Source organism: Schistocerca cancellata, chromosome 8 (assembly GCF_023864275.1).
Source record: "Schistocerca cancellata isolate TAMUIC-IGC-003103 chromosome 8, iqSchCanc2.1, whole genome shotgun sequence".
NCBI classification, from domain to species: domain Eukaryota; kingdom Metazoa; phylum Arthropoda; class Insecta; order Orthoptera; family Acrididae; genus Schistocerca; species Schistocerca cancellata.
In genome coordinates this window covers 491,136,293-491,157,779 of record NC_064633.1, presented here as the reverse complement: position 1 = coordinate 491,157,779, position 21,487 = coordinate 491,136,293, and the positions used below count along the sequence as shown (strand labels likewise).

The following is a 21,487-nucleotide window of genomic DNA, read 5'->3' as shown; positions in this document are numbered from 1 at the left end:
TGGCCAGGGTAGTTGACTTACACCTTCTAGAGCACGTTGGGTGGCACGGGATACATGCGGACGTGCATTGTCCTGTTGGAACAGCAAGTTCCCTTGCCGGTCTAGGAATGGTAGAACGATGGGTTCGATGACGGTTTGGATGTACCGTGCACTATTCAGTGTCCCCCCGACGATCACCAGTGGTGTACGGCCAGTGTAGGAGATCGCTCCCCACACCATGATGCCGGGTGTTGGCCCTGTGTGCCTCGGTCGTATGCAGTCCTGATTGTGGCGCTCACCTGCACGGCGCCAAACACGCATACGACCATCATTGGCACCAAGGCAGAAGCGACTCTCATCGCTGAAGACGACACGTCTCCATTCGTCCCTCAATTCACGCCTGTCGCGACACCACTGGAGGCGGGCTGCACGATGTTGGGGCGTGAGCGGAAGACGGCCTAACGGTGTGCGGGACCGTAGCCCAGCTTCATGGAGACGGTTGCGAATGGTCCTCGCCGATACCCCAGGAGCAACAGTGTCCCTAATTTGCTGGGAAGTGGCGGTGCGGTCCCCTACGGCACTGCGTAGGATCCTACGGTCTTGGCGTGCATCCGTGCGTCGCTGCGGTCCGGTCCCAGGTCGACGGGCACGTGCACCTTCCGCCGACCACTGGCGACAACATCGATGTATTGTGGAGACCTCACGCCCCACGTGTTGAGCAATTCGGCGGTACGTCCACCCGGCCTCCCGCATGCCCACTATACGCCCTCGCTCAAAGTCCGTCAACTGCACATACGGTTCACGTCCACGCTGTCGCGGCATGCTACCAGTGTTAAAGACTGCGATGGAGCTCCGTATGCCACGGCAAACTGGCTGACACTGACGGCGGCGGTGCACAAATGCTGCGCAGCTAGCGCCATTCGACGGCCAACACCGCGGTTCCTGGTGTGTCCGCTGTGCCGTGCGTGTGATCATTGCTTGTACAGCCCTCTCGCAGTGTCAGGAGCAAGTATGGCGGGTCTGACACACCGGTGTCAATGTGTTCTTTTTTCCATTTCCAGGAGTGTATGTGCCGGAGTGGCCTTAAAGACCAGAGCCCAGGGAGTTTTCGCCAGTATCACCTGAAGATGGCCAGAAGATCCTGCGCCGAAATATTGTGGCAGGAAGTTGCAAACATCCGGCATTTCGCCCGAAATTTTGTAGAACAATACAGGTTTATTACAAATGATTGAAGCGATTTCACAGCTCTACAATAACTTTATTATTTGAGATATTTTCGAAATGCTTTGCACACACATACAAAAACTCAAAAAGTTTTTTCAGGCATTCACAAATGTTCGATATGTGCCCCTTTAGTGATTTGGCAGACATCAAGCCGATAATCAAGTTCCTCCCACACTCGGCGCAGCATGTCCCATCAATGAGTTCGAAAGCATGGTTGATGCGAGCTCGCAGTTCTGGCACGTTTCTTGGTAGAGGAGGTTTAAACACTGAATCTTTCACATAATCCCACAGAAAGAAATCTCAGCCGGCAAGTGTGGCCACGCGGTTAAAGGCGCTTCAGTCCGGAACCGCGCGACCGCTACGTTCGCAGGTTCGAATCCTGCCTCGGGCATGGATGTGTGTGATGTCCTTAGGTTAGTTAGGTTTAAGTAGTTCTAAGTTCTGGGGGACTGATGACCTCAGATGTTAAGTCCCATAGTGCTCAGAGCCATTTGAACCATTTGAAAGAAATCTCATGGGGTTAAGTCGGGAGAGCGTGGAGGCCATGACATGAATTGCTGATCATGATCTCCACCACGACCGATCCATCGGTTTTCCAATCTCCTGTTTAAGAAATGGCGAACATCATGATGGAAGTACGGTGGAGCACCATCCTGTTGAAAGATGAAGTCGGCGCTGTCGGTCTCCAGTTGTGGCATGAGCCAATTTTCCGCGGGCTACGCGTGAAACTTGCCCGCACGCGTTCAACCGTTTCTTCGCTCACTGCAGGCCGACCCGTTGATTTCCCCTTACAGAGGCATCCAGAAGCTTTAAACAGCGCATACCATCGCCGAATGGAGTTAGCAGTTGGTGGATCTTTGTTGAACTTCGTCCTGAAGTGTCGTTGCACTTTTATGACTGACTGATGTGAGTGCATTTCAAGCACGACATACGCTTTCTCGGCTCCTGTCGCCGTTTTGTCTCACTGCGCTCTCGAGCGCTCTGACGGCAGAAACCTGAAGTGCGGCTTCAGCCGAACAAAACTTTATGAGTTTTTCTACGTATCTGTAGTGTGTCGTGACCATATGTCAATGAATGGAGCTACAGTGAATTTATGAAATCGCTTCAATCATTTGTAATAGCCCTATATACACGCCGGGAAAGTTTTAAATCTCATCTAGTAAGCTGTTATACAGGACAGTTGGTAGTTGAATCTCCCTCAACATAGCTAACAACGCAGGACACCGAAGATTATCAAATGAACCTGCGATGTCGATTAAAATTGCAACTGCATATTTATCGTTGGTCGTGTGTATTATTTCTAGTGCGCGGCTGATTGCATAGTATATTGATCTTTTTACCCTAAAATCGTATAGATGTGGGCTTAGGCCAAAGAGCTGCCTGTGTGATTGTAGTCGATCACAAAAGAGCAGCTCCTGTGCCTTAGCTAACGTGTTTAGGAGGCAGATTGGCTTGTATGTTTTGGGAACCTCTGATTTCTTAATAATGACCACCGTGGCTGTTTTACAAAGAACAAGGACTGTTTCTTCTTGTAAGGCGTCATTTAGCTTGTCCATAAGAAAGGCGGCGATCGCTGTGACAGTATTTTTAAGAGTTTCCGAAAATATTGCATTTGGGCCTAGCGCCTTTCCACACTGAAGCGCCGGAGGCATGCGTATTCAAAAACAGAGATATGCAAACAGGCAGAATACGGAGCTCCGATCCGCAACGCCTATGACAAGTGTCTGGCGTAGTTGTTAGATCGGTTGCTGCTCCTACAGTGGCAGGTTATCAAGACTTAACTGAGTTTGAGGGTGATGTTATAGTCGGCGTACGAGCAATGGCACACAGAATCTTCGATGTAGCGATGAAGTGGGAATTTTCCCACACGACAATTGCACGAGTCTATCGTGAATGTCAGGAATACGGTAAAACATCAAATCTCCGACATCGCTGTGGCCGACAGAAATGCAGACCTTCCGCAAATTGCTGCAGACTTCAATACTGGGCCATCAACAAGAGTCAGCGTGAGAACAATTCAACGAAATATCAGCGATATGGGCTTTCAGAGCCGACGGCCCACTCGTATATCCTTGATGACTGCACGACACAAAGCTTTACGCCTCGCCTGGGCCCCTCAGCTCCGGCATCGGATTGTTGATGACTAGAAATATGTTGCCTGATGAATCTCGTTTCAAATTGTATCGAGCTGATGGACGTGTATGAGTATGGAGACAACCTCGTTAATCTACGGACCCTGAATGTCAGCAGGGGCTTTTCAAGCTGGTGGAGGCTCTGTAATGGTGTGAGGCGTGTGCAGTTGGAATGATATGACACTCTTGATACGTCTAGATACGACTCTGACAAGTGACACGTACATAAGCATCCTGTCTGATTACCTGCATCCATTTATGCCCATTGTGCATTCCGACGGACTTTGGCAATTCCAGCAGGATAATGCAACAATCCACACCCCCAGAATTCCTACAGAGTGGCACCGGGAATACTCTTCTTAGTTTAAACACTTCCGCTGACCACCAAACTCCCCAGATATGAACATTATTGAGCATGTATTGGATGCCTGACAATGTGCTGTTCAGAAGAGACCTCCACCCCCTCATACTCTTACAGATTTATGGACAGCCCTGCGGGATTCATGGTGTCAATTCCCTCCATCACTACTTTAGTAGTCATAGTCGAGTCCAAGCCACGTCGTGTTGATGCACTTTTGCGGGCTCGCGAGGACCCTACACGATATTAGGCAGGTGTACCAGTTTCTTTGACTCTTCAGTGTATTTTTAAGTCTAGCTATAACTAGCGCTACCTCTTCACGTACGAAAGGGATAATAACACCGCCATTTTCGTAAATATTGCTCATTTGGTTACGTAAGGCCTTATGATGTTGCTGATCGTGTAGAAGGAGCCTGCAGAGCAGAAACTCTGCCCAGCACATCCAGTCCTGTGCCGTCGTGCCGCCTGCCCGTTTTAATGTTGACAGAACTGCTGGGATCTTAATGGGTTCTGTCTGTAGCTGAAACGGTTCTATCCACAGGTTATTCTGTAGTTGTGCCTTAACAAAGGTGTCCCAATGTTTCTGTCTTGATTTGTTTAGTTCTTTCGTGTATTTCTGTTTCGCATCACGATACAGTTGAAGTCTTAAGTTGTTCTTTTGCTGTCTTGGTTCTTTGATAGTAACGTCTTTTGTCACTTGTGTCTTTCCTTAGTCTTGACAAATCTACAGACCATGGTAGTTTATGTTTCTGTCCGGCTTTCGCTCGTGAAATGGCTGCTGACTGCTCTCTTTGGATTACATCTGTTAGAACATGACTTTTGTAGTCTGTACAACCTTGAACACAGTGTAGAGTAAAACTTGTATTCTGTCTCTAATTTTCTGTCTAGAAGTAATCGCTGATGTTTTGAGGTCGTGATGTGTGTGTGTTCACGTATGTGTCTGTGTGAATGATTATGGCATTGTGGTGAATGGACGTTGCTTTATCGCCGGCCGGGGTGGCCGAGCGGTTCTAGGCGCTACAGTGTGGAACCGCGCGAGCGCTACGGTCGCAGGTTCGTATCCTGCCTCGGTCATGGATGTGTGTTATGTCCTTAGGTTAGTTAGGTTTAAGTAGTTCTAAGTTCTAGGGGACTGATGACCTTAGAAGTTAAGTCCCATAGTGCTCAGAGCCATTTGAACCTTTTTTTGTTGCTTTATCCAGTACTTCCCATTTTGTAATGTTTACTAGTGAGTTTTTGTTTAGTAGTGATAGATCTGTATTACTGACTCACAGTATGTTGGTCCTTGTCCTCCCTTCTTTAATACAAAGAGCAAGCACTCATTTATGATGTCAACTATTATATGTCCTCTAGTATCTGTTCTATCAGCATACAAGAGCGAAGAGCGGTCGTTAATTTCTGTGAGTGTAAGTGATCTTCTATCTCTGGAAAAGTGTAGAACTTCTCTGATTAGGTCTGCAAAAGATTCAGTGACGAACGAATACTTTGAAATGGACGTTTTCGTGTGCTCTTACGAAGTCTTTGTGGACTAAGTTCAAGCCCTCTCCCGTCCGTGTAGATGCTGCTCCCAAGAGGTTGCAGACCTCACGTTTGTCGGTTGGGAGATTTTCAGTTAGCAAAATCGTCGGATCTGTCTGCTCAGTGGTCGGATAGCATATTGTATGTCCGTTTGGGTGATTGAGACGGGTAACTAAGCGCAGTGCTGTTTGATATATATCTTTATTTTCGAGCCCACTGATAAGCGGATTTGTCTCAATGTCATCATGATAGATTACATTTGTTACGTCACGTCCATGTTTCTGGACTGCGTCGGGTCCTGTTTCTGATAGTAAATTAGGATACTCTGCGTTTGCTGCTAATATATGTAACATGGATCTCTGTGGATTGTCTTTGTTTGCAGTGTCTGTCTTTTCATGTGTTTTATGTGTCTGTATGGATCTCGTCGCCGGGTCTGTGTTTGTGGCATCTACACCACTGTTGGCTTACTTTCGACTAACTGTTACTGGCGCTGTTTTAACTTTTGATTTATTTGTATATTGCTCACATGTTTCACAACTGTCTATTCCAGGTACTTGAATGTGTAAACTGTACGTAGGTGCTCCATAAGTAAAACGAACTGGCTTTATGTCACGTCTACATTTCGTTCTATGGCATTCTGGTTTTAATCTCGATGTCTCTGCTGTGGATGTGTTGTATTACTATTTTGAGACGTGTTAGTGTGAGTGTGAAGTGTATGGTTGTTCCATTAACTTAGGTATTCTGGAGCTGAGTACTACAATTATTTCATTGAGGATTCCGTGTGTCTACACGTGTGTGTGCATTATCAGTATCTACACTACTGGCCATTAAAATTGCTACACCACGAAGATGACGTGCTACAGACGCGAAATTTAACCGACAGGAAGGCGATGCTGTATTATGTAAATGATTAGCTTTTCAGAGCATTCACACAAGTTTGGCGCCGGTGGCGACACCTACAACGTGCTGACATGAGGAAAGTTTCCAACCGATTTCTCATACACAAACAGCAGTTGACCGGCGTTGCCTGGTGAAACGTTGTTGTGATGCCTCGTGTAAGGAGGAGAAATGCGTACCATCACGTTTCCGATTTCGATAAAGGTCGGATTGTAGCCTATCGCGATTGCGGTTTATCGTATCGCGACATTTCTGCTCGCATTGGTCGAGATCCAATGACTGTTAGCAGGATATGGAATTGATGGGTTGAGGAGAGTAATATGGAATGCCGTGCTCGATCCCAAAGGCCTCGTATCACTAGCAGTTGAGATGACAGTCATCTTATCCGCATGGCTGTAAACGGATCGTGCAGCCACGTGTCGATCCCTGAGTCAACAGATGGGGACGTTTGCAAGACAACAACCATCTGCACGAATACTTCGACGACGTTTGCAGCAGCATGGACTATCAGCTCGGAGACCGTGGCTGCGGTTACCCTTGACGCTGCATCACAGACAGGAGCGCCTACGATTGTGTACTCAACGACGAACCTGGGTACACAAATGGCAAAACTTCATTTTTCGAATGAATCCAGGTCCTGTTTACAGCATCATGATGTTCGCAACCGCGTTTGGCGACATCACGGTGAACGCACAGTGGAAGCGTATAATCGTCATCGCCCTGCTGGCGTGTCACCCGGTTTGACGGTATGGGGTGCCATTGGTTACAAGTCTCGGTCACCTCCTGTTCGCATTGACGGAACTTTGAACAGTTGACGTTACATTTCAGATGTGTTACGACCCGTAGCTCTACCCTTCATTCGATCCCTGCGGAACCCTACATTTTAGCAGGATAATGCACGACCGCATGTTGCAGGTCCTGTACGGGCCTTTCTGGATACAGAAAATGTTCGACTGCTGCCCTGGCCAGCACATTCTCCAGATCTTTCACCAATTGAAAACGTCTGGTCAATGGTGGTCGAGCAACTGGCTCGTCACAATATGCCAATCGCTAGTCTTGATGAACTGTGGTATCATGTTGAAGCTGAATGGGCAGCTGTACCTGTACACGACATCCAAGCTCTGTTTGACTCAATGCCCAGGCGTATCAAGGCCGTTATTACGGCCAGAGGATGTTGTTGTGGGTACTGATTTCTCAGGATCTATGCACCCAAACTGCGTAAAAATGTAATCACATGTCAGTTTTAGTATAATATATTTGTCCAATGAATCCCCGTTTATCATACGCATTTCTTCTTGCTGTAGCAATTTTAATGGCCAGTAATGTATTAAGTCTCATAGAGCTTAAAGCCATGTTTGAAGCTAACATTGTCCTACGATCTTGCAATGTTAGCCACTTAAATATATTAAGTAAATAAACGTATTTACAAAATTTCATTACTCTTTTGCTATTACTTTTTGGAGTTGTGATTTTTTTCCGTCAGTATAGATATACGTCTACACAACAACAAGTGGTGGAAGTTTAATTATGGCCATCCTGTAGGTAATTGGGGGCAAATTTCTAATACACGAGGCCCACTTCATGAGTCGGTCAGATCCTGGCGGCAGGAGTTCAGCTCGTGGCCACACCCCTGGTGCTGTCTGCTCGGCAGTGAACATTTGCTTCCGCGTCCGCATCCGCAGCCAGCTGTGCGCACAAAAACTGGGACGCCCGCCTAGCAGACTGGGCTCAGCCAGTCCCACTTGCGGCAGGCTCGCATGACGTCACCGCTACCGTCCACACGTGGCCCTGTTGTAAGGCTCATTGAGAGCTGGACAAGGGCAGTCAGAGCCAGAGCTTGAGAACGCCGACCAACTGGCAAAATAAAGAAGAGAAAAAAGGAACCCGCAGCGCAGTTGGGATGCATTCCAGCTGTGAATCTAATTGCTGTAGTGACAGACATAGCCAAAGCGAATACGATAAGGAGTGCAAGAGCGAAGTTCTGCATAAAGGTGCCCGGTGCACAGAAATCTAGCCACGTATACCGAAGACACAACGGTAGGTCAAAAAGTGGGATATGAAACGCTGTTTCAGTGGCAAAGGGAACAAGAGGTAAAATGAAAGTGAGCGTTTGGCGTCATTGGCCAGGAGGCCCCTTGCGGGGAAAGTCTGGCGGCCTTGCTGCAGGTCTTATTACATTCGACACTACATTGGGCGACCTGTGCGCCGGATGGGGATGAAATGATGATGATGAAGGCAACACAACACCCAGTCCCGGAACGGAGAAAATCTTCGATCTAGCCTGGAATCGAACCCGGTCCCGTAGGACGGCAACGTCACGCTGACCACGTTTTGTGTGTGTGTGTGTGTTCGGTGTTCTTCGTTGCCTTTGGTCGGGCGGACTTCACAAGACATCCGCTCAAGTTGTTCGTTGATTCCTTTACTCGGTTTTTCATTACAGAGGGCGAGCAGCCGTCTGACCGAACACGCTGAGCTACCGTGACGGCTATCACTCAGCTATCGGGGTGGACGGAACGAGAGGTGGTTGGTAATGACCCTGAAATTCAACAGTGGGTGCTAGCGATCTACAGCGACACTTGTATTTCTCAAGCCCCCTTCCGGTGTGTGACGAAAGGTATCTCTGGTAGTACTTTTGCCCCCCCCTCCCCTCCCCCCTCCCCCACCCCTGGTCTTTTCCATTCGCCAATTGTGTGTGAGAAGAATGACTGCCGATACACCTGTATACGATTTATAATTTCTGTGATTTTCTCGCCGTAGTCATACCGCAGGGCATATATGCACTAATCCGTTGACACTCGAGAAATTGCAAGACTCTGCCACTGGGCTGGAAATATACAGCACTATCTGTCTCCATTTAACCTTGACTGGTTCGTTACAACTTCCATCCCCATATTAGGAAAACAAATCACCGGAGATATAAGAGATGTGAAAATTAACTTTCACCAAAATGAAACACGTCAGTTTCACAGAAACAGCACAGCTACTCTCACTTTTACAAATCTTCTCATGTCCATTTCTTGGACCATCACATACTCCCTTTAACTACTAGCTTCCAGATCTGATATAGTGCTGCCAAAAATAATAACGCCAAGTTGAGGTTACTCGCCGTACCGCCCGCATCTCGTGGTCGTGCGGTAGCGTTTTCGCTTCCCACGCCCGGGTTTCCGGGTTCGATTCCCGGCGGGGTCAGGGATTTTCTCTGCCTCGTGATGGCTGGGTGTTGTGTGCTGTCCTTAGGTTAGTTAGGTTTAAGTAGTTCTAAGTTCTAGGGGACTGATGACCATAGATGTTAAGTGCCATAGTGCTCAGAGCCATTTTTTACTCGCCGTACCCTTGACTATGAATTTTACTAATGGCGATTACCTTCGCCCCTCGTTGAGAATACACGACCAACTCCTTGATTTCTGCTAGTTCGGAGTAACTCACGAAGCTTCTTGAACATATACCGTTTTTTAATCAGTGTTTCCAGCCGTATCACACTTTTACAGGTTGAAGTATTACTTTACACAAAAGCTTTCGTGTAATGTTCAGTAGGATTCAATTTCTCGCGCATATGAACATTTTATTTTCTTTGTATAAATGAAATATTTTTAAGTCAAGAGCCATCTAATGTAAAAGTAATCGCAGTAGCTTGTTCCAGAAAATCAGGAACCTAAAACCAGCCTGTGGCTGAAAAAAAAACACACGTATAAAGTTGTTTTTCTCTTGTCTTTTGGTAAGAGCGTAGTTCTGCATATTTTTCATGTCTTCTTCCTCGGTCTGTCTTAGTGTGCAGATGCATATTATAAGTGCATAGATGTTTTCTGGTTTTACTGTTTGAATTAAATATGAAACACATGTAAAAGGAGCTCCTGTTTTCATTCTTATCATAAGTTCTCCGACTGTGGATGTGTTTACATTTTTGTGTTTCAGATCGCTTTGGCTGAGGTAGCGAAGTCGGCAGATGACGGTGAAGCGACGCAAGGCGGCACGCGCATTGCGTTCAGTCATTAATTTTTCATTAGTCATCGTAAATAGCGGCCTGGGTTTACATGCCAGTCATTTTAATATGTCTTGCGCTTATTAATTGCAAGAAATTATTGCTAATGATTTGCTCTTTCGTTTATGATTAATGATGCTGTCGGTTTTCAATCCCGTCAGTTACAGGCCCCGCTAAATACTATTGACTGATGGTGGTTGTTGAAAACTAACTCAGGTATTAGTTAGTAACACATCATACTGTTACTGAGCATACTACATGGTTATACTGTAACGCAGGAAATGCATATCCTCCTATTTCCATCTATTGTACTATAAATTTGTTTTCCTTATTTTTGTTACCTGAATATATGACATTTCTGTGTCTTTACATATTGTAATTGTTTTACTGTTTGTATATATATATTTATACATTTATGTCGATGTATAATTGGTTTGTTTTGTGAATATTATTTGTATTTATACGCTGGGTCTGGCCTAGGGAAAACTATACTATCGAACGAATACATCGATAGGTCGTGTGGAGAACGAAAGTGTTTAGGATCTTTGGTAGTGTTTACTCTGTCGCGTGGAGCGCGGGCAGAGTCTGGCTGGGGTGGTGCAGTGGAGCAGGTGTGTTGTGTGAAGCTCCCGCGAGTTGCCGCGCTTTCGGGGTTGGGCAGCATGTAATTGCGCTCGACTTGCGATGATAGTTTCTGACACGGTGTCGCGGACGGGAAGCATTAGCTGGCGCACATCAAGAGCCCGTTTCGCCTTGTGACCGTGTCGAGAAGAAGGCGCGCCAACATCCAGCTTCTGCAACAGCGACGGCCGACAATGACTGACTGTCGCCACCTCCTCGATCGACGGCTTCAAACCTTCAATCAGCCATCAAAGAAGACTGGAAGCACGTAAAGTTTTAGAACTGTATGGCAGACCTCAGCTTTTCAAACTTTTAAAATTGTTGCATCACAAAATTACAGCAACTCAGCATGAACCTTTGTTGCTCATTGTCCCAATTGCATTACCAAGCAGGGCCCCTTCCTTTTCCGGAATGAACCCGAGTGTTGTTGAAATTCAAACGCCAGCATCATTCGATTTCTCTGCTTTAATTTCAATGATCAGTTAAGGTATTCATAGCTGGCTACAATATTTAGATTACACAAGCACAAATTAAGAGTGCAAGTTTTGTTAGCATATTTTAGCTTACCTGTGACTGCAGCTCAGCTTGGTACGTACTAAATTTTACTACTGTTAATTGTTCAGAATCATTTAATTCAAGTTCAAAGTTAAATCTCTTATTTCTAAATTACGTAGATTCAAGTAGCTTTTGAAATGATTGTTGAGGTAGCCCAAGACTAACCGTATTTTACTGAATTTCGATGTGCTTCAGAAACAAAGCTCACTATTAATTTCAGTCACTAAATTAACTTTCAATTTTCTGGCTTTATTAATTCTTTTGCTAAATTAAGTCAGAGTGTAGCGAAATTTATTACTTCTGACAAACTTTCAGTTTTCACACTACACATGTCAACCTTCAGTTCCCACGCTTGTAGTGCTAATTATATGTGTAATAACCTTTCTTTTTCAGTTACTATAGTAATTGTCCATAGGACTGGCGACCGTGATTTCCCCCAAATCTCAAATATCTAATTACCGCTAGTTAATTGTTAACGTAACGGCCGCACATTTACTTTCCTTATTAACTTTACCCCTTTTCATAATTAATTTCCACCAGTTTCATTTGCATTTTTCCTTTCATTTAGATGTAACCCTTTCCTCCCTCTTTACCGACAGATTAACTTCGGTGACGATTGCTTTTCCCGAATTTCCATTAGGTACACGCGGTTTAATTTTTCACTGTCATTAAGGTCGAAAAGTGAGGGGGAGGTTACAATACCAAGCACGGAAGTGGTGAGTTATTAAGGTCATATTCCCACAGTCTAAATGAAGTGCTGTTCTCTCTCTGGTGATGATTGACTTTTTGTTGCTGAAGTATTTCAGTATAGTCAATTTCCATTAAACACTATCCTGCTCGGATGAGGTCGAGCCTCGTCTTGCATGAATCACATCCTGACGAAATAAGGGTCCTTTGCATAATGGGGATAAAATCATATTCCAAAACCTTCACGTTCCGTTCGATAGTCAACATGCCACTGAGGAATATCGCACCGGTTATTCCGTGACTGGAAGTTGCACACTGCACAATCACCCGTTGAGGGTGAAGAGACTTCTCGATCGCGAAACGTGGATTCTCAGTCCCCCAAGTGCTCCAATTTTGCTTACTAACGAACCAATCCAAATTAAAATTAGCTTCGTCGCTAGACCATATCATATTCACATCAAAGTCCTGTTCGTCAATTCCGTGGACACTAGTGTTGGCGGAACACAACCGCTGTCCTATGGCCCTGGGACTTAATGGCGGATGGGTTTGAATTTTGTGTGGGAAGAGACGCAGGTCTTCAACAACAATTTGCCGCAGTGTCTCCCGGCTGATTCCCACCTGTTGTGCAGCTCGTCTGATCGATATAGTGGCGCTCGTCTCAAACACAGCGCGCGTCTTCTCGATGTTTTCAGGCTTTTTCACTCTTTTTGGACGAGCGGCATTGCCAACACTGTCGTCACGAACACTACCCGTTCTCTCAAACTTGCGAATCAAATTCTTGACCGATTGTCGACAGCTTGAACTCGGTCGCAAACTTCCATTGAGCCGCAGTAGGGCTGTTATTGCTCGCAAAAAGGCATCCACAAGTGCTATAACCTCAGACACACTGTACCGTGACATTTTCCAGTGCAAATGGCCCTTCAACAAACGCGTGCGCATCCGCATAACAATTCCCATCGTACCCCGTGGCCAACCGTGCAGTTTGAACGTCCTAACGCAAACCGTCCAGAATTTATGACGATTTTACTACATACAGTTCAATAATTGTTCACTGGTTAGACTCCAAACTGGATATCCATAGTCAGAATATGTGAACACGATGCACATCGTGTGCTTATGGGCTATAGAAGTTGCCAAAATTTAGTGAATACCATAACCAACATCCAGTTCCAACGATCTAAAAAGTATAGATCCATTCGAAGTTATTTGTTGTGAACTGTTTATTCTAAAGGAATCACAATAAATCCTCCGGCAGCCACGAAAAATTGTTGTGGGAGTGAAAATTAATTGTGAAATGGGATATTAACTGTTTTTTGACTTGGAATCTGTCAAAGAAGGCTTTTGCTACACATAAAATAAAAAAAATTCTAATGTGCGGTATTGACAGAGCATCGTGGAAGCGCTTTTATGTCATGGTCTTGTCTCTGAAGAAACAATAACAGCTTAAGAAAGAATACAGGAAAATATATCTCTACTAAACGTGTTTTGGCCATTTTGGTTGTCCTTGGACATTGAGAGTGGGCTGTAAGTAAAAGGCGACAGAAGCAGAAACAGTACCAAGTTGTCATTTTTTGTCCTGAACAATGGTTTTAATATTTTCCCGTGAGCTAACCTGGAATCAATCCGTGTTAGTCACCAGATGGTGAGCATTTACAGAAACTCTTTTCTGAGTGCCGGGTACATCGTTACCAGGATTTTGACGTTGGTGGAAGCAACTAATTTCAGACAGAATCTGTAATTTAATGGAAAAAATCTAATGAACAACCTTACTGAAAAGTGGGACAGAATTACTGGCAGAAAAAAAGCTGTGGCGCTGAGCCTTGGGTCTAGCCTGGGCAGCTCAGAGGGTAAGAGGATTGGCCACACATGGTAAAATGGTTCAAATGGCTCTGAGCACTATGGGACTTAACATCTATGGTCATCAGTCCCCTAGAACTTAGAACTACTTAAACCTAACTAACCTAAGGACATCACGCAACACCCAGTCATCACACATGGTAAGGTCCTGTGTTCGAGTACTGGTAGAGGAAACAGTTATAATGCGCCTGTAGGTTGCAAAAAGGAATAGACTATTGTGTAGAGCGAAAGCTTCAGTCTCAATCCTTACTTTATATTAAAGAAACAATTTACTGTGTTTATTGCGGAAGAACACATCTAAAACCTTTTGTTTTCATCAATACTGAAACTTTAGTGATTGTTTCCAGAATGAGATTTTTCACTCTGCAGGGGAGTGTGCGCTGATATGAAACTTCCTGGCAGATTAAAACTGTGTGCCGAACCGAGACTCGAACTCGGGACCTTTGGCTTTCGCGGGCAAGTGCTCTACCATCTGAGCTACCGAAGCACGACTCACGCCCCGTCCTCACAGCTTCACTTCTGCCAGTACCTCGTCTCCTACCTTCCAAACTTTACAGAAGCTCTCCTGCGAACCTTGCAGAACTAGCACTCCTGAAAGAAAGGATATTGCGGAGACCAGGTATTGGCAGAAGTAAAGCTGTGAGGACGGGGCGTGAGTCGTGCTTGGGTAGCTCAGTTGGTAGAGCACTTGCCCGCGAAAGGCGAAGGTCCCGAGCTCGAGTCTCGGTCCGGCACACAGTTTTAATCTGCCAGGAACTTTAGTGATTGTCTTCTCGTCGTTCGCAAAATAGTTTCTGTAAACACCAACCATTCGTTGATGAAACTTTAGTGTCTTGAAATATAGGTCCCGTGAAAGAGTAAAGATGTTCCTCAAAATAATAAAAGTCAAGTAGTTTCTGTTCGTGCCTAACAAACAGCTTGTTTCGTAAGCTCCGCTCGTAAACGTAAGCGGGACCAAAGAGGTGACTGTCTTTTTTTATGACGACTAGAACCTGTATTTACTGCACACCTTCACATCCACATAACTGCGGTTTGACAGAAAAACACACACAGTGGCCGGGAAAAATAACACAATCTGCAAGTTTATATTCTACACAAAATACTCGTATAAAATACAGCAGTTTATCTCACATTACAATGAACGAATGGAAAATCTACATACAGGTCTTAATGAACAGAGATGTGAAAAATAGATGTTTGTTTGGCTCTGAGCACTATGGGACTTAACTTCTGAGGTCATGAGTTTCCTAGAACTTAGAACTACTTAAACCTAACTAACCTAAGGACATCACACACATCCATGCCCGAGGCAGGATTCGAACCTGCGACCGCAGCGGTCGCACGACTCCAGACTGTAGCGCCTAGAACCGCTCGGCCACTCTGGCCGGCAGATGTTTGTTTAAGGGAAGACTAACAGAGAGGGATATTGACTCAAAGCAGCTGCAAAGAGGTAAAGAATTCCTGTTGTGGGAGTCGTCCAATTAAGTTACTCAAACATTTTCCAAGACAGGCGTAGAAACTATAAATTAAATTATGAATGTTGGGCTCTATGTGGTTCCCAAGTCGTGCAGCGACCGTAAACCATAAAATTACCAAATATCCAGCAACGTGACTTGAAGTTTGACCTCTGCTTAAGACAGTATTACTACTCAGGGCACAAATTGGTTGAAAGCACCGATGATGGCTGTTAATCAGTTGAAATCCTCTTGCAAAAGTGAATAAATAAAACATGATTTTGCGACTTGTTACTGCATATTTGGTAATTTTATAAATTAATTACCTAGAAATGATCCCCAAATGATCGAATCGTGTGATGACATGCAATAACTACACATACACAAGCTTAGAATGAAATAATGACAGTAGTATGCACATTTATTGCACAGTCTTCGGATTTTCTCATATATTACCTGTGGTCTGCATTTCTCTTACATTATATTTTCATGATTAAACCAATGAAACATATATTTTATAAATTTTCTGCAAACGCAAATGGAAATCTCTACGGTCAAGCAGCTTAGACTGATCCTTTATAACTCGTTAAGTGTGTATTGCCTCTCAACTCTTCGCAATATGGAAGGCCAACAATGTTCATCTTGTGAGGTGTCTCCTGAAAATGTAACATTTATTTTAATGATGTGCTGTAAAGATGTTGTCTACCAACTACATTCAGTACCTCTTCAGTGGTTTTCTTATCTACCGGTCTAACCCTCAGCATTCCTCTGTAACACCACATTTTAAACCTCTTACTAGCTGGATTTTTTCGTTTAACTGGGGTCATATAGACACCAAGCAATTTACACGGCATATAATGGCAGTATTTTAATAAACTGACATAGAAACGTACGTTACAGGTGTTCAACGTAACAGTCATCATTCTATACTTATAAAAATGACATTCAAGAAACAAAAATAAATTTAGGTTGGGATCATATTGACCCCAGGGGTTTTCAGGGAAACAAACCATAAATTAATTTTTATGTGTTTCAAATATAAAACTTAACAAAACATCATTGGATACAATTGACTCAGAGGAAGAAAGGTATAGCTTTGAAAATAAGAAAGATGTATTTTTCCAGTGTGCTTATGTGGTCATATTGACCAATTGGTACTAGGAACGGTATAACAGCAGCTGAGACAGGAAACCCTAACAATGGATACAAAAATTATTAGGAAATAATATTTTCATTGTTGCAGGTGTTTGGGACAACATATATTCAACGTGACATTCATCTTTATAATTTCATAGATGTTATAGTCAGGAAACAAACAAACAATTTAAATTGGAGTAACAAATTTTAATATGCTGTAAATATAAAAATGAACGAAACATCGTTGGATCCAAAGACTCAGAGGGAGAAAGTCGTATATTTTCAAAATAACAATTTGTTAAAACAAGGTGGCTATATATTTCTTATACACTTATGGGGGCATATTTACCCCAGTGGTACTAGGAGGGTTAAAAGGTTTTTATCCTCTTCTTGTCTGTACTGTAAATCAGCCACGTTTTCCTTTCATGTAAACCTAAGCTTGAGACAAATACTTTCAGAAAAGACCACATAAATGTTGAATTCATATTTTATGTTAGCGTTTATTGCTGTTGCCAGTCGGAATTTCATATACTCCTTATTCCTACCCCCATAATTTATTTTGCTGCGCAAACAGGAAAACTCGTCTCACGTCCTAAACAAATTTCATCAGCATAATCTGACTGGAAATGACTATACACCATTGTAATTGTGTTACTTTTCTTGATATTCTTCTTGTAAGCATATTTCAAGACAATGTCCATTCCGTTCAACTTCTCGGTCCCTGAACTTTATCCCCAACAGCTTCCCATCTCCAAAGAGCGTGTTCCACTCAATACTGACAATCACAGTCTCTAAATCAATAAATGCTAAAAACATGGGTTTCTCTTCCTCCATTCTTAGCTTCAAGATAAGTCGTAGCACCAGTACTGTCTCAGATTCCATGTCAAGGATGATTTTCCATCACGGAGACTAGACAGTTCACCTCTACTGACAGGCACTATAGACATCCCAACTTGTTGGTGTTAATCAACATCAGAAGATAGATTACAGTGTATCACATACTTTTTTGCAAATGAGTGTGTAGTGGTCAGCAAGTAACAATTTTCAAGAGACTAATCAGACGGAAACACCAATTTCCCACTATAATCGCTATTGTCGTCTCAGAAAAACGGAAGAACATGCAAAACAATGATGGGCTCTGTAAACGTTTGCAGCCTACAAATGTAGTGTATCATAGTTAAGAGCGATAATCCGACGTGTGTCTTCTTTTTGTTCCTGACCTTATCCCACATCTAGCAACGGCCTTGCCGCAGTGGATACACCGGTTCCCGTCAGATCACCGAAGTTAAGCGCTGTTGGGCGTGGCCGGCACTTGGATAGGTGACCATCCGGGCCGCCATGGGCTGTTGCCATTTTTCGGGGTGCTCTCAGCCCCTGATTCCAATTGAGGAGCTACTGGACCGGATAGCAGCGGCTCCTGTCAAAGAAAACCATCATAACGACCGGGAGAGCGGTGTGCTGACCACACGCCCCTCCTATCCACATCCTCAGCTGAGGATGACCCGGCGGTCGGATGGTCCCGATGGGCCACTTGTTGCCTGAAGACGGAGTGCTTTGTGTCCCAGATCTGCACGGAGTCAGCATGTTATTTCGGATTTGGAAGTTTTAGTGATAGAGGGTGGCCAGATGCCTTTCCTGAATCCACGAGCTGTTGGCTGCTAGTTGTCCTCGACGATTTCCAGTTTCACAGTGCTTTTCCGCGAATAGGTTTCCATTGTTGTTCATACTGTTTCACACATCTAGAATAGCCAAAAGACTAACATCTTTCGAGAAACGAAGCTATGTAATAGACGCTAAGCAAGACAGCACGAATAACATTTAACCAGTTCACAACTGCTGCAGCACACTGAATGACCTACGCTGCGTAGGAACTGTCATCCGGGCGAGTATGCTGACACGGGCGTGATAATACACTGCTTGACAACTGCTAAGGAACAAAGGCACTGTTGGACAGGAATAGTCACAGGCAGTGATGAATGACACGAAACACAGTACATAAATAATAGAAGTGGAGTGGTATACTATTATAACGAAAAACTGTAGAGACTTCACCACATAGGAAAGTACGACAACAGGAATAAATAGCGTTCATGTTTGGCGCAGGTCAGACACCCAACATAAAGGTTGTATCAGACTCTTACTAAGAAATATACTCTCCAAAGGCACTAATGCACTTTTGCATCTGTTATTCGTGCTGGCTACTAAACAACTGGCCGGCCGGTGTGGCCGTGTGGTTCTAGGCGCTTCAGTCTGGAACCACGTGACCGCTACGGTCGCAGGTTCGAATCCTGCCTCGGGCATGGATGTGTGTGATGTCCTTAGGTTAGTTAGGTTTAAGTAGTTCTAAGTTCTAGGGAACTGATGACCACAGATGTTAAGTCCCATACTGCTCAGAGCCATTTGAAGCATTTGAACCAAACAATTATTGAGTACCTGGGGGATATCGTGTCACACGCCTCTAAAGTCGGTTTTCAGCTCTTGTACGATTCAGGGAGGGGCTGTTCGTTGAGAAAAAGTCTGCCAAGAGCATCCCAGGCATGCTCTGTAGGGTTTTGATCCATTCCATTCCATACGTTCAATATTTTCACATTCCAGAGTGTCCGACACCTCAGCAGTTCTGCGTGAGCAGGCATTGTCGTTTACAAACATAAGGCGGGACCTACTGCATGAGTAAACAGATGGACATGTTCCAGAATAATCTCTCGTGCTGTAATGGGACCTAGAGCAAAGGTACGCAGCGGTGTTTGGCCACTGTGCATAATGCCTGTGCACACCATGACACTTAGGCCATATCTGTGGTGTGTAGTGTAACATGTGCTCCTCTCTTTCCACACTAAATGGTGGTCAGAACCACTTGCCACAGTAAAGCAGGATTCGTTGGAGAACACCAGTCTGGACCACCGACGCTGACCCCAGCCAACACGGCAACTCGCTACCTGTACCAACGAATTCTTTCTCGATGATGGCGTGGTTCATGTGGGATGCATTTAATAGCCTTCCGAGCATACAAACCAGCCTGATTTAATCTCTGGAAATGGTTCCGGCAGAGACACGTGTATCGGTAGCGGTAGCAAGGTCCACAGTGATCTGCCTAGGAATGAGAAGTCTGTTCCATTTTGCCACTAGGGCTATATATCGATCCTGTGGTGTGGTGGTCGATCTACGACCACCGGCAAGTTTTCGCATAGCATTTCCACCTTTAGCAGGCTCTTCTCATCGTGAGCTGACATTTTTTGACACACCCATTTCTGTGTCCGCCGCTCGTGGTCTCGCGGTAGCGTTCTCGCTTCCCGAGCACGGGGTCCCGGGTTCGATTCCCGGCGGGGTCAGGGATTTTCACCTGCCTCGAGATAACTGGGTGTTTGTGTTGTCCTCATCATTTCATCATCATCCAGGAAAGTGGCGAAATTGGACTGAGCAAAGATTGGGTAATTGTACGGGCGCTGATAACCACGCAGTTGAGCGCCCCACAAACCAAACATCATCATCATCTCACCCATTTCTGTGGCTACAGTAGTCCCACTTTGACCGGCTTCGTGCAGTCCAACTGCTTGTGCACGATCGTAAGCAATCAAATGACGTCTTGCAGACATGTTTCCGTACCATAAGGAATGTCGCACTCATCGGCTCCCCAGCAATCTTTGTCGAACAACCTGCTGCATGAACTGTCAAATACACACACAGCCCTCGTGCACACGCTTGGCTGCACTTACCACATCCCGTCCTCGACATTTCATTTTAATATCATTGGTCTGGTGTTCAGCAGTAATTGTCGGTTGTTCCGTAGCAATTGGCAGTTGTTCCTTAGCAACTGTCAATCAGTGTACGATAACAGAAGAAAAATTTTACAGTAAACATGTGTCTGCAAATGAAAATATTGTCCCAGTTACTACAAATGTATTTGGAATATAAACTTTTTGATTAAGTGCCCCATCTAATTGGTCACAATTTTCAACATTTTGCTGACACATAGAGCACCAGTACGATACGAGATGGCTGGTTCGAACAGGGCCTGTACTTCGACCTGCAAGATCGCCTCCTCTAGAGTTTTCCGTCAAGGGTCTTCCCGAAAGCGAAGTGCGAAGTTCCTGTTGATACGACTGAAGAATTGGAGCAGCGAACTGAACCGTCTTTTCAAGCTTTACCAAATGTTCAGAGGGTATTTTAATAAATTCGTATCTTGCTGCAAAGACCGGAGGAGTATTGCATTCAGATGGGAGGATTGAGTGTGGCATACCTCATTTAACAAGGGCGATGTTCTTGAGGACAATATTATAGAAATGGAAGAGAATGTAGATTAAGATGAAATAGGAGATATGATACTGCGTGAATAGTTTGACGGAGCACTGAAAGACCTAAGTCGAAACAAGGCCCCGGGAGTAGACAGCATTCAATTAGAAATACTGACAGCCTTGGGAGAGCCAGGCCTCACAAAACTCTACCATCTAGTGAGCAAGATGTATGAGACAGGCGAAATACCCTCAGACTTCAAGAAGAATATAATAATTCCAATCCTAAAGAAAGCAGGTGTTGACAGATGTGAAAATTACCGAACTATCAGTTTAATAAGTCACAGCTGCAAAATACTAACGCAAATTCTTTACAGACGAATGGAAAAACTGGTAGAAGCCGACCTCGGCGAAGATCAGTTTGGATTCCGCAGAAATATTGGAACACGTGAGACAATACTGACCCTACAACTTATCTTAGAAAATAGATTAAGGAAAGGCAAACATACATTTCTAGCATTTGTAGACTTAGAGAAAGCTTTTGACAATGTTGACTGGAATACACACTTTCAAATTCTGAAGGTGGCAGGGGTAAAATACAGGGAGCGAAAGGCTATTTACAATTTGTACAGAAACCAGATGGCAGTTATAAGAGTCGAGGGACATGAAAGGGAAGCAGTGGTTGGGAAGGGAGTGAGACAGGGTTGTAGCCTCTCCCCGATGTTATTCAATCTGTATATTGAGCAAGCAGTAAAGGAAACAAAAGAAAAATTCGGAGTAGGTATTAAAATCCATGGAGAAGAAATAAAAACTTTGTGGTTCGCCGATGACATTGTAATTCTGTCAGAGACAGCAAAGGA

The 21,487-nt window shown here is 44.5% G+C and overlaps 1 pseudogene; it reads left to right on the top strand.

Moving 5' to 3' along the window:
- The first annotated feature begins 17,632 nt into the window (after positions 1 to 17,632).
- On the top strand, positions 17,633 to 17,750 carry LOC126095854 (5S ribosomal RNA; annotated as a pseudogene).
- The last annotated feature ends 3,737 nt before the right edge of the window (positions 17,751 to 21,487 follow it).